The sequence below is a fragment of the Spinacia oleracea genome, chromosome 3, assembly GCF_020520425.1.
Source record: "Spinacia oleracea cultivar Varoflay chromosome 3, BTI_SOV_V1, whole genome shotgun sequence".
Lineage (NCBI taxonomy): Eukaryota > Viridiplantae > Streptophyta > Magnoliopsida > Caryophyllales > Amaranthaceae > Spinacia > Spinacia oleracea.
Window position 1 is genome coordinate 43,869,884 of NC_079489.1, and position 14,647 is coordinate 43,884,530.

A 14,647-nucleotide genomic window follows, 5' to 3' on the forward strand; every position below is an offset into this window, starting at 1 on the left:
GGGAGTCCACCCTCAGCGGACAGGCTCGCCCACCTTCAGCGGGCGGGGTCTGCGTCACTAACCGCGCAGGTCCTTAGTCGCTGCAGGGATAACTTTTTTCGGTTTTCCCTTTTCCCAAAAATTAAAGGATTGGTTTTCCCTTTTTCCAAAAATTAAAGGACTGGTTTTCCCTTTTTCCAAAAATTAAAGGATTGGTTTTCCCTTTTTCCAAAAATTAAAGGATTGGTTTTCCGTTTTTCCAAAAAAGAACGATGTGCTGGATTTTCCTTTGTTTTACGTCCTATAAAAACAAGGGGGTTTTCTCGTTTAGCTAGACCTGAAAATGAGAATCTTTAAAAACGTATTACCTCGTCATTAGGCTTGGCCAGGCCCAATTACACTTTACAGCTTTGATTTCGAAAACATCTGTAGCTACTCCCAATGACAAAGTGAGGGAGTTTTCTACACACTTTTAGATCCTTCCAATGACAAAGTGAGGAAGTTTCCATACTATCGGTTGACAAATCCCAATGACACGTGAGGGATATGTCGACACTTCAAGTGATGACCCTTAAGTCAAATGTTATCACTCGGGGGCTCGTGAGACCCTCGCAAAACAGGTCACATACACCATGGCTTGTGTGACGCACTCCGTCTAATACTTTGACCATCGTCTTACTCCAAGACTCAGTCAAAGTGGGGGCTAACTGTAGACACCTACTTTTGTCCCCATTCCCGCAAGGGAAAGGTTCGATGATGAAAGCATAAAAACTCCACTTGACAACGCATCTCCTATAAAATAAACGAATCTCGATTCCCCATTTCATCTCATCCAAAACCTGCTATTTATGGAAACTTGCTAAAAATAGTAACTGCCGTAAAAGGTAGCGTCTAAAAGTGGCAAATCATAAAAGATAGAAACCTGTCAGAATTAGGTGTTGCACTCCAACATAAATCCTAAATGAGATAGAAAACCGCGAGAATCCTATTCCTAATAGGATTCGGAAATAGGAGTTACGTATTAATTAAAATCCTAACGAACCTAGAGTTCGTAACGGGCCCAGACGCATTCCGTCATAAAATTGATACCCGCTAAAAGACTCGAAATAATCTCAAACTCTACGGATTTTAGGAATCCGAATCTGACTAAACAAAACTGCCCAGACCCTATTTTCAACGCCTGGCTCTGGGCGCCGAAATCTTCGGCGCCCAGGCCTGGGCGCTGAAAATACCTGGGTACGTCTTTTTTCCTAATTCTTTATGGATTAGAACTCTGCAATTCTATCTTTCCACGAACTCTTCCCTATAAATAGGCCCTAGTGTCGACGTGAAAAAACACACAACAACACATAATTGTATTCTGAGTATTGACTCCAACCCTTAGCCTAAGCCTCTCGCTGCGAAACTGTTCACGCGTTCTGTCGCAAGCGATCCTTAAATCGAACAGAACGTATCCTGTCCCATTATTGAGATTCGTTAAATAAAAAGGAGAAATAGCAAAGTCAAAGTGGTTAGTTTTCTGAGAACCGTGACGCACCTCTCAAGGGTGCGTCGTAATGTGTCCCTTTTCGATGATTTAACTGCTTTCCTCGCCCTTTTTATGAACTGTTAAACTAACCTAATCTGATTGTGCTATCACGCCTAACAAATATAATATTTTTGGGAAATCGGATTATCATGCTAGGTCCCTTAATGCTATTTAAATCAGATAATCACGATCAAATTAGTATTATATGTTGCATATTGCTAAAATCAACTCAGATTAGTTTAATAGTTAACGCATGTCCCTTCAATTATTTATGCTGAGCTAGTAAGGATATCCTGCCTCTGGAGTTATCGACGAGCGAATTACTCCTCTCGGTAGTTACAGTCCCCCGAACCCTCAATCTCTACCTTGCGGGTGTATATTGAGAGATCCCCACACCAGGGATCACAAGGGAACCTACGGCCGTCGTGGTCAAACATAATTGCACTCCCTTTATGTCACGATAACCGGGTTTTGTCAGTTTTTCTCATTGTCGTTAAAAACTGAATGGCGACTCCTATATTACTAGTCAATTGGGTGTATACTCACAGGAAATCCAATTACAGTTGATTGAATAAAAAGAATCGTCACACCCACGAGGGACAAGGTCATGCATTAGCCTCGCGCTTTTTCGACCCCCTCACAGCTTGCAATAAAGAGGATTGTTCTACAGCATCGCCCCATCGATCCTTCGAACTCAGGGCACCCGTTAATGATAATTCAAATGCTTGCGAATCCTTTGAAAAAATTAGACATTGTCAATAAGACTTGGCACTTAACCAAGGCTCACCCTACTCAGACATATGACACGGGCATCTAAAAATCGGAATCTGAAAGCATCATTAATGGGAAGACATAACAGCAACTGGGGGCTAAAAATTGAAATGAAAGAGTTAGGGAAAGAACTAAGTATACCTTGACCTTTTGTGCAGACATACACCAAGTAAATCTAAGTCAATTTGAAAACGGTTTATATTCCCGCAATTTTGGAAAAGATGGCCCTAAAAGCCTAAAGCATTTGCCAAACGGGCATAAGTATATCTTGACGCCTGCACCCTGGCTTCCAGCAAATCCTTAGACAGCATTCCAAAAATCGTAACAGTATTTTGATTCACTCATGTAATCCTGTACGAACCCTTCTATAAGTCAACTTACTTAGGACACTTCGGATTGTACACAATAGGACTCGGACTTCAAATAATTTTCAAAGACTTATTCGAACATAATAAACTATCGTTGGTTTAAGCTAAGTATATCTCGATGATGCAAGTGAGTCAAAAGATTTCTAAATATGGTTATGGGTAAAGAAAGGCACCTAGCTTTTGGTCAAGGCACACTTCAACATGTGACCACCTTGACCATGGCGATGTCGCACAATACGACATTTACAAGAGAAGTAGCAAATCACTACTCGAACGTACCTCGCACTAAACGAGTCTGGTTCAGACTATTCATGATCCATGTCACCATGAATGCATAAAAACGTATGCAAAGGATTATAGCACCAAGCCAATCCCGTAGCTACAGTTGGAGGCTTGAGAAAAACACTCCAAAAATGCTCGAAATGACGATTTTATCGCAAATTCTCGACGCTAATGCTATACACACGTCATAGGGGCACGATCCTAAGGTCTAATCATGTAAAACGAACCTTAGAATGGCTACAACCCCTCCCAAATTCTAAGCACTACTTAGAGTATATAAAGTCACCCCACTAACAAAGGGTAACTGAAAATCGCGAGTCACCAAAACTCCGATCAAACTACTGCACCTAACGCTCGCCCTATAAGCGCCCGTTACACAGTCTACGTCTGTAATCCCCCGTAAATTTATAAATTTTATTAATATATTTTAACGTTAGTTATTTATATTTTAATAGAATTTACGAATTTTAATAATAAATATATAATTAACGTATATTTATTCTAGTTAGTTACATTATAAATATTTTAACGATTTATCAAATTAAAAATAATTTTAGAATTTTATGTTGAAAAGAATTTGAATTAAGAAAACACGTTTGAATTTGGAAAACAATCCTAATCGATTTTGGATTCAAATATTAAAACCCAATTCTAATCCTAGCCCAAATTGACAAGCCCAAAACAAATAACCCATATTTCCCTCTCCCTCAATTCCACGTGAAAAAAAAAACCAAAACCCTCTCCCCTATTCCATTCACGTGAACCAGGACCTTTCTTCTCCTTGCGCAGCAACTGGCCAGCCGCCACGCCGGACGTCGCCGGACCACCGTCGCTTGACCGCCGGTCCTCCCTTGCCCCGGCAACTCCTCCCTTCTCCTTATCTTGTTCTTGCTTTCTTGTTTTCTCTCCTTCTTACTTCTTGATCGATTTCTGTTTGCTCACAACAGCCACGACCTCACGGCCGCCTGCTGCCGCCAGCCGCGCCGCCTGGTCCTGCGACCACCTTATCTCTGCCGCACCTCTGTCGGCCACCTCCTCTTTCCTTTCCCTGTCACGCACGATATCGCAACCCCTCTCTTCATTGTTCTGGTTTCTTGCTTGCACAACCACCTCGACGTGACTCCTACAACCACCACCATCAGCAAGCGTCGCCCAACCTTGGCGACCACCTACACCGCCGCCGTGCAGCCCGCCGTCGGCCAGCTTCCCTCCTCCCTCCTTTGGTTAATTTCTGAACCCTTAAAACTAATTAATGTTTTAATTACGTTTTAATAATTTAATTTATGTTCCTTGAATTAAATTTATGATATTTATGATTAAGTTATAAATTTTCAGATTATATATTTTGCTTAATTAATAATTTAATTTTCAAATTATATAATTGGTTTGAAATGAGAATTTGAATTGTTTAAAGCGCGAATGTTAAGGTTTTAATATTTTAAATTCATAATAGAACGATTATATATTATTAAAGTTATTATTTTTATGATTTTAAAGATATGCTGAATATATTTTGAGCAAGTTTTTAATTATTTTAGATTGCTGGAAATTTAAAAAGAAAAGTTTATTGGAGTTTAAGATTTGGGATCCTTAATATAATTATTATGCTTGGAGGTTAATTAGTTAAGTTTCGATATTGGAAAATGTTCTAAATACATTTGGGATGTGTTTAGAATACGTTAGTGTTGCTGTAAATGGTTGGATATTGATTGGGGAATTTTATTGGTTGTTTTTAGGCGGAGAATTCTTTGTAGGCGACTTTTGAATTCGTTAAAGTGGCCTATCAGTTTGTTTACACAAGGTACGTACATACCTGTGTGCTTGGAATGCGTGCTATTTGTTGAAACCATGTTGAAACCGTTGATGAACTTGGTTATGTTGAGATTGTTGATGAACTTGGTTATGTTGATATTATTGATGAACTTGGTCAGGTTGAAATTGCATGTTTAATACTGTTGGATGGACATATTGAACCTAGATTGCATTATGAGAATTATAACATGTTAGTATGGATGATTGATACAAACATGTTGGTTGGGAACACTAGATTATTCTATATATGTTGGTTTTGATCGATCGATCGTTGTTCCTTTTTAGCTTTTCACTACTTTATGAGGGCGGTGGACCTTGTTTAGTAAGTTGAAACTTTACACCCATATACAGGGGTTGATCATGGTTAAAGGAAAGGTTGGATAAATTGGAATGAGTCTTGATTGATGCCTTTATGATCACTTACTTAATTCCAAGATAAAAACAGTTGTGAACAAATGTGGATTGTATGCCTTATGTGATTGTTGAGTCATAACAAAGTCTCAATTTGTAAATCATGTAAAGTGAAACTGAGTAGCAATAGCTTTAGACTGTGCACGTCTAAAGTGACGGACAAACAAGAGTTGGGGTTCATGGTGGTAGCCCATGGCCTTTTCTGGGACCGGATTGATCACCGTGTTCTATTTTTATTCAAACGTTCCTCGATATCGCAGGTCAGTGAGGTTACGGAGTCGTGCCCGTACCTCGTCTTCCTTAGTGAACACTGTTGGACGGACAACTCGGTCCATTGTCTATTTCAACTAAAGTAATATTATTGTTTTAAGTCTAGCCTAGTCTAGTCAAGTATGGTCGTCAAATTATCATATTTTGTCTGCCCTGATTTATGTTCATTAGTATCATGTTAGGATTGTTCGTTTAATAGTATCATGTTAGGATTGCTATTGTTTTAGTATGTAGTACTCAGCGTTGCTGATTACGTGCTTTGTTTGTGTGTGTTGATCATGCCTATGCCTTATTGATCCTGTGATGACCCATTTTGGTGAGCAGTCTCTAAGGATCAATAAGCGTTGCCCATCTACAGGTTTGAAGATGATGCATCATTGGGATCGGGATTAGAGAGCTTGTATTTATTTTTGTTTTGCTAAGTGACTTGGTTTGTTAATTTAGACTTGAAACTTGTCATACTATTTATATTTCCTTATTTTCGTTAATTGGTTTTTGGATTTAATATGTAATTAATTATTTATAAACCTAAAAGTTAGTTTTATGTTTTCCGCTGCAAACGTTTTCACACGGGCGATAATACTTTGATAATTCTCTATAGTTATATTCATAAAAAGGGTTATTTTAGAAAAAGGTAATTGTCGAGGTGTTACAACGTCGTTCCAAAGCAAAAGCGAAAGAAAAATCAAGGATAAGAACTGTCAAAATATACCCATAAATCATTTTCAACGCCCAGAGCTGGGCGCCGATATCTTCAAACGCCCCAGCCTGGGCGCTGAATCTTTCTGCTAGCCAAGTTTTGCCCAGATATAAAAATAAGAAAGAAACAACTATGAATCCTCGCATCGAACGAAGTAATAAGCCGTGCACACCCACGCAGAAGGTGCTACACTTGTTCGAGGACCTGAACGAGGCGTAATGAAGTACTCCAATGCAAAAAAAAATAATGATATCCCAACACCTGGAGGAATGTTCTAAGACACGCCGTTAGGCCACACAAGCCTACGTCGCACCATAAGTTCAACCGTCCCATGGTACAAGTCTAAAAAAAAAGAGAGTAAGGCATATCGCACTAATGTAGGCACGACCAAGAGTAAGAGGCAAAGACTACTTATCACCCAAATTCAAAATGCAAGCCCCACGACTCCTACATTAAGGATTAAAGGTAGCAAAATATTACCTACCACGAAAGGGATAGCTCGCACCTACACGAGCGGAACCACAAGGCATCTTTCTCGAAAAAACCTACTAAAATCGTACGCCAAAAGGAAGCATCCCAACATGCATACTTGGGGGATCCAAGCTACGAAACGACCATAGCAAAATAAAAGATCTCGAAGCAAATGTTTGAACGATCGAGAGGGCACGATGCTTGAGCCCACTTCATGAGCGGGCCTGAACCCTATCAAGCCTCTAAGCAAATTATTCAAAATCAGTCATTGCTCAAAAAATGATTCAAGCAAACTGATTAATGGACCGCACACAACGGCCATTCTATGAACGCCCGTTCGCACATACATTGAACATTCACGAACGCGTTCAAAAGAAAAATATATACGAGCGATCAAAATATACGCCTCAAGGTATGTTCCTCGGGCCATATAGACTCGCCCAACTATTGCAATAACTGTACGCCTTAAGAGCAACAGTTCCTTTAAATAATCGCCCCAAAACGACAAACACCGTAGTCCACCAATCGGCTACGGCTTCTCGAGAAAATCATCACGTTCTAAAAATAAAAGAAAAACAAAAGAGAAGAGAATACGTAGAATTTCCAAGTGAAATAAACGAATGAACAAGAGGCCAACTATGTCATCAAAAGGCCAGCCTAAACAACATTTTCAACGCCCCACCTGGGCGTGAGTTATTTCTAACGCCCAGGCCTGGGCGCCGAAAATGGGCCCAGGCCCAAAAACAGCTCCGACATCTATAAGGCCCTGCCGTATCCATTCGACTCAAAAATTGCCGATTTCTTTACTGTAAGTCGCACCTCACGACTTTGTTAAGAGTAGCACACCACTACAAAGATCGCTCGCACTTACGAGCACAATCCCAAACACAATCAAGGACATTACAAAATGCGTGTCCCCAAGGAACCTCTTCAACAAGAAATGACCGTCAAGCACGAATGCTTGGGGGCTCGAAAGAAAATATATATTTCAAAAGACAGTATGCAGGGTTAAAACAAAATTCCCAGACTACGCTGTACGAAGCCCCGTGTTTGGATAATCTCAAAAAAAAAAACGGTATTTAAAAAAAAAATATCGTTAACAGAAATACACACAGTATCGGCCCACTTATAGCACACACTTAATCAGGGAATATTGCGACCCACCAACAGGTTGTAAACACAAAAGCCCTTCTACATAGGCAAAATGAAAAGAAAGTAAGAAATTCAAAATGGGCTCGCCCACCTTCAACAGGCGGGGTCTGCGTCACTAGCCGCGTAGGTCCTCAGTTTTCGAAAAATAAAGTCTCCAAATTTAAAATAGGCTCGCCATCTTCAGCCGGCGGGTCTACGTCACAAACCACGTAGGTCCTTATTTTCAAAAAGCACAAACAAATTTCAAAATAGATTCGTCCACTTCTATCGGACGGGGTGTCCACCCTTAGCGGACAGGTTCGCCATCTTCAGCCGGCGGGGTCTACGTCACAAACCGCGTAGGACCTTATTTTCAAATTTCAAAAACAGATTCGTCCACTTCTATCGGACGGGGTGTCCACCCTTAGCGGACAGGTTCGCCATCTTCAGCCGGCGGGGTCTACGTCACAAACCGCGTAGGACCTTATTTTCAAATTTCAAAAACAGATTCGTCCACTTCTATCGGACGGGGTGTCCACCCTTAGCGGACAGGCTCGCCATCTTTAGCCGGCGGGGTCTGCGTCACTAACCGCGCAGGTCCTTAGTCGCTGCAGCGATAACTTTTTTCGATTTTCCCTTATTCCAAAAATTAAAGGATTGGTTTTCGTTTTTCAAGAAAAGAACGATGTGCTGGATTTTCCTTCGTTTTACGTCCCATAAAAACAAGGGGGTTTTCTCGTTTAGCTAGCCCTGAAAATGAGAATCTTTAAAAACATTTTTACCTCAAGGTTGGGCTTGGCCAGGCCCAATTACACTTTATAGCTTTAATTTCGAAAACATCTGTAGCTACTCCCAATGACAAAGTGAGGGAGTTTCTACGTCTCTTTAGATACTTCCAATGACAAAGTGAGGGAGTTTCTATACTATCCGTTGACAAATCCCAATGACACGTGAGGGATATGTCGACACTTCAAGTGATGACCCTTAAGTCAAATGTTATCACTCGGGGGCTCGTGAGACCCTCGCAAAACAGGTCACCATGACTTGTGTGACGCACTCCGTCTAGTACTTTGACCATCGTCTTACCCCAAGACTCAGTCAAAGTGGGGGCTAACTGTAGACACCTGCTTTTGTCCCCATTCCCAAAAGGGAAGGTTCGATGATGAGAACATAAATCTCCACTTGACAACGCATCTCCTATAAAATAACGAATCTCAATTCCCCTTTTCATTTCACCCGAAACCTGCTATTTATAGAAACCTGGTATTTATGGAAACCTGCTAAAAATAGTAACTGCTGTAATGGGTAGTTGTTAAAAGTGGCAAGTCGTAAAAGATTGAAACCTGTCAGAATTAGGTGTTGCACTCCAACATAAATCCTAAATGAGATAGAAATTGCGAGAGAATCCTATTCCTAATACGATTCGAAAATAAGAGTTACGTAATCCTAACGAGCCTAGAGTTCGTAACAGGCCCAGATGCATTACATCATAAAATTAATACGCAGTAAAAGACTCGATTAAAGTCTCATACACTCCGGATTCTAAGAATCCTAATCTGACAAAGAAACGGCCCAGACCCTATTTTCAACGCCTGGCTCTGGGCGCCGAAATCTTCGGCGCCCAGCCCTGGGCGCTGAAATTAAGTGGGACGTGTTCTTTCCTAATTCTTCGTGGATTAGAGTTCTACAATTCTATCTTTCCACGAACTCTTTTCTATAAATAGGGCCCTAAGTTCGACGTGAAAAGGACACAACACACAATTATTATTCTGAGTATTGACTCTAAACCCCTAAGCCTAAGCCTCACTGTACAAAACTGATCACGCGTTCTGTCGCAATCTATCTAAAAATCGAACAGAACGTATCCTGTCCTATAATTTGAGATTCGTTAAATAAAAGGAGAAATAGCAAAGTCAAAGTGGTTAGTTTTATGAGAACCGTGACGCACCTCTCAAGGGTGCGTCGTAATGTGTCCCTCTTCCATGGTTTAATTGCTTTCCTCGCCCTTTTATGAACTGTTAAACTAATTAAATCTGATTGTTCTATCACGCCTAATAAAGATAATATGTTGGGAAATTGGATTATCATGCTAGGTCCCTTAAAACAATCTAAATCAGATAATCGCGTTCGATCTAGTACTATATGTTGCATATTGTTAAAATCAACTCAGATTAGTTTAATAGTTAACGCATGTCCCTTCAATTATTTATGCTGAGCTAGTAAGGATATCCTACCTCTGGAGTTATCGACGAGCGAAGTACTCCTCTCGGTAGTTACAGTCCCCCGAACCCTCAATCTCTACCTTGCGGGTGTATGTTGAGAGATCCCCACACCAGGGATCACAAGGGAACCTACGGCCGTCGTGGTCAAACATAATTGCACTCCCTTTACGTCACGATAACCGGGTTTTGTCAGTTTTTCTCATTGTCGTTAAAAACTGAATGGCGACTCCTATATTACTAGTCAATTGGGTGTAAACTCACAGGAAATCCAATTACACTTGATTTGACAAAAAGAAACGTCACACCCACGAGGGACAAGGTCACGCATTAGCCTCGTGCTTTTTCGACCCCCTCACAAGCTTGCATACCTTTCCTTGGTTCTTTTGATCGACAAAACCCTCCGGCTGTGTCATAATCATAGTCTCTTCAAGAACACCATTCAAGAAGGCAGTTTTGACATCCATTTTCCATATTTCATAGTCATGAAACGCGGCAATCGCAAGGATTATCCGAATAGACTTAAGCATCGCGACTGGAGAAAAGGTTAACGCTGTGAACTTGCCTGTAACCTTTGATACCAATCTAGCCTTGTATATGTATACGATTCCATATTTGTCTTTCTTTAATTTGAAGACCCATTTGCATCCGATAGGTGTAAACCCATCCGGCAAATCTACCAAATCCCAGACTTGATTTTCAGACATGGAGTCTATCTCAGATTTCATGGCGTCTAACCATTTAGTGGAGCTTGGGCTCGTCATGGCTTGCCTGTAAGTCATAGGTTCATCAATATCTAATATGAGAACGTCTAAGTTTTCAGTCAAGAGGACGCCTGTCCATCTGTCCGGCTGAACCTTAGTTCTGTTTGACTTATGAGGGGCAACAACGTTTTGAGGAAATACTCCCACTGGCTCTTCTAAAGACCTTGGAGGTTCTTCACCTTGAACTGCTTCTAAAGAGTTCTTGGTTCGTTGTTCGTCTCGAATCTCTTCGAGGTCTATTATTCTCCCACTTGTCAATTTGGAAATATGATTTCTTTCCAAAAAGACACTGTCACGAGCAACGAATACCTTGTTGTCTGACTTGTTGTAGAAGTAATACCCCTTTGTTTCTTTTGGATACCCAACGAAGAAACATTTGTCAGATTTTTGTTCGAGCTTGTCCGAAATTAATCGCTTGACATATGCTTCGCAACCCGAAATCTTTATAAAAGACAACTTTGGAAGTTTCTCAATCCATAATTTGTATGGAGTCTTTTCAACAGCTTTTGACGGAGCACGATTCAGTTTGAGTGCTGCAGTTTGCAACGCATATCCCCAAAATTATAAAGGAAGTTCGGCTTGACCCATCATCGACCTGACCATATCGAGTAAGGTCCTATTTCTCCGTTCCGACACTCCATTCCATTGAGGTGTCCCCAGAGCAGTCAGTACAGAAATAATACCGCATTCTTTTAGATGGTCATCAAACTCGTGGCTAAGATATTCACCTCCTCGATCTGATCTTAGAGCTTTGCTTTTCTTGCCATGTTGATTCTCTACTTCATTTTCAAATTCTCGGAATTTCTCAAACAATTCAGACTTGTGTTTCATTAAGTAAATATACTTGTATTTCATTAAGTAAATATAGCCATATCTACGGAAATCGTCCGTAAACGTTATGAAATAGCTGAAATCACCTCTAGCTTTCGTACTCATAGGCCCACATACGTCCGTATGTATTAGCCCTAGTAGTTCGCTTGCTCTTTCTCCCACTTTTGAGAAAGGTCGCTTTGTCATTTTGCCAAGTAAACAAGATTCGCATTGATCAATCTTCTCTAAGTTGAATGATTCTAGAATGCCCTTCCTTAGAAATCTTTCCATGCGTTTTTTGTTTATATGGCCTATTCGACAATGCCACAGATATGTCAGATCGGAATCAACAGTTTTAGCCTTTTTGGTATTTATGTTATAAATGTGTTTGCTCGTATCTAGCACATATAGACCATTTTCTTGTTTTGCTGAACCATAAAACATTCCATTCAAAGAAAAAGAACAACTATTGTCTTTAAATTGAAAACTAAAACCTTTAGAATCCAAACTTGAAACGGAAATAATATTTCTGGTGATACTAGGAACATAGTAACATATCTCCAGTCCCAAAATAAAACCACTAGGCAAAGATATAAATTAAGATCCTACGGCTAATGCAACAATCTGTGTTCCATTTCCCACGCGTAGATACATCTCGCCTTTATCAATCTTTCTACTTCTCCTTAGTCCCTGCGAATTGGAACATAAGTGTGAGCCACAACCAGTGTCTAATACCCAAGAAGTAGAATTTGCAAGATTACAATGTATAACATACATACCAGAAGGAGAAGCAACGTTTCCGTCCTTCTTTCCTTCCTTTAGTTTGGGGCAATCTCTTTTGTAATGACCAATTTCATTAGACTTGAAGCATTGCGATGTAGATGGAGAACGATACTTCTTAATTTTCCTCTTGGAGGGCGCCACTTGCCCTCCTGGAGTAGATGGAGATGCACCCTTGCTTTGGATCTTCCCCTGAACCTTTTTCTTGATTTTCTTACTCTTTACTTTTAGTGACGCTTGCTTATCATTTACAAAGTCCAATTCATATTGATTAAGCAAATAGATTAGCTAACTAACAGTGCTTTCCCTTTTCTTGGAGAAATAGAGTAGCTTGAATTTCTTATAACAAGGGTGAAGAGACTTCAAAAGTATTCCCGCAGCTGCAGAATCTAGGAATGGCTCACCAAGTAGCTCAAGGTGGTTGAGAATCCCAACCATTTTCTTTGTATGAGCCTTAATTGGTGTTCCATCTGTCATTTTAAGATCAATGACCCTTTCCCTTGCCTTTTGTCTTTCGACGTCAAAGCAACAACCCAGTGGAGGATTAAGCTTTAGATCCCCAAATGAATGTACCAATTCAAAGACATTTTGGTCGACATGTTGACCACCATGTTGGAATCTACCACGACATATATCCCTAAGATGCCTTAGGAGTTCCCATGGCTCATATGCAATGAACCTTGCACTCCAATCCTTGGGGATTGAGCCAAGAATAAGATCCATCACTAGCGACATGTGGTTCTCCCACGCACAGTGCTTTTCTGGAGTCATATCTTTTGAGTAATAGCTGGGGATGGGATTGTCAACAACATATTCAATGTTGTTCCATCTGAGGACTTGCCGAAGCTTCCTCTCCCAATCAAGAAAGTTTGATAGGTTCAATTTTACATCCAGAATTTCTGTTACTTTGAGTGTTGTTTTAGACATTATACATTTGAAAAGAATTCGCAATAAGTAACCATTCATAATCTTTAATAACTTTGAAATAAATGCGAACATGCAATCATTAAAGCTATTAAACATTTCATTCATGCAAAAGCAAAACATGGTCTAAAAATGAATGAAACGATTCCAAGACCCTAAAAGTCCTAAATCCTTAAGCAGCTTTGGCATGTCTTAAGCCTTTTAAGATTTTAGGTAAGCAAAACCTATTGCTAGAAATCTCCAAATTACTCTTGGTTAATAAATTAATACCATAATTTATCCCATTTCCACAACATATGCCATTGTTGTTTGAGTTAAAACCACAATCAACGCGTTCCTTTGGGATACCTTACCATCTAAGTCAACTAAAATAGCACCTCGCTTTGGCGGAAACCTACTACCTTAGATCCCTAGATTTTTGTAAGTTCTTGATTTGGAAGGCAATTTTAAACTCAATATTACTTTGGACCTAGTTGTTTCTATTTTGGTTCGGTTATTTAGTGAAGTAAATCTAATCGAGCATACAACAACATTCATGCATAATATACATTCATTCACAATATATATAGTGCATAAATTAATTTTGGTGAACTTTATGGCCCAAAACTTTGTCTTGAACCATCCAATCTTCTTCACCTTGTTAGCTTGACATCGTCTTGAACTTCATTCAATAAGATAACTTAAAGTTCTAAACTAGAAATACTTTTTTTTTTGACGGGGAAGAACAATTTCATTAATAATCAGCCATACGGCATCTACAATGATAAAATAGATCTGTATGCCACAGATTCAAAGAAAATACATAACTGTTACAATCAAAACAATTACTATTCTACATCCTAAAGCACATCTCGTACTCCACCACTTCTAGCTTAACGCGAGCAGTGATTTTCGATGTTTTCGCATCTTTCCAAGTAGAGCCCTTCGCAATTTGCGCATGAATTGTTCTGATCGACGAGTTGATGATAAACCCTAAACTTGTATGAATCCAAATCTCCTTCTGAATTATTGAAACCCTAAAAAATTCTCATACATATATTTCCGGCCTAAGCGGCAAAGAAAAGTAAAACCCTAAAAGATGAGAGGGGAGCGGCTCGAAAATACCTAAACTAGAAATACTTGAAATAATTAAAAATTACATCAAAATTTCAATGGTACGCATACCATATTTAAAACTTTACATTCAAAGATAAAACGGTACGCAGACCGTATTTAACTATCCTAGATTGGCCATACTAGTCACTTGAGTACCTGCAATACATAAAATATACATTCTATGCATTCATCCATTCAAATCCTAAAACGAATGGCCCAAATAAATATGCAAGTATTTACATGATTTATTTAAAAATCACGTTCACATAAAACGCGTCCTAAAAGATTAATCAATTCCGAATTATTAATCCTTAGAGTTTATTCTAATCAAA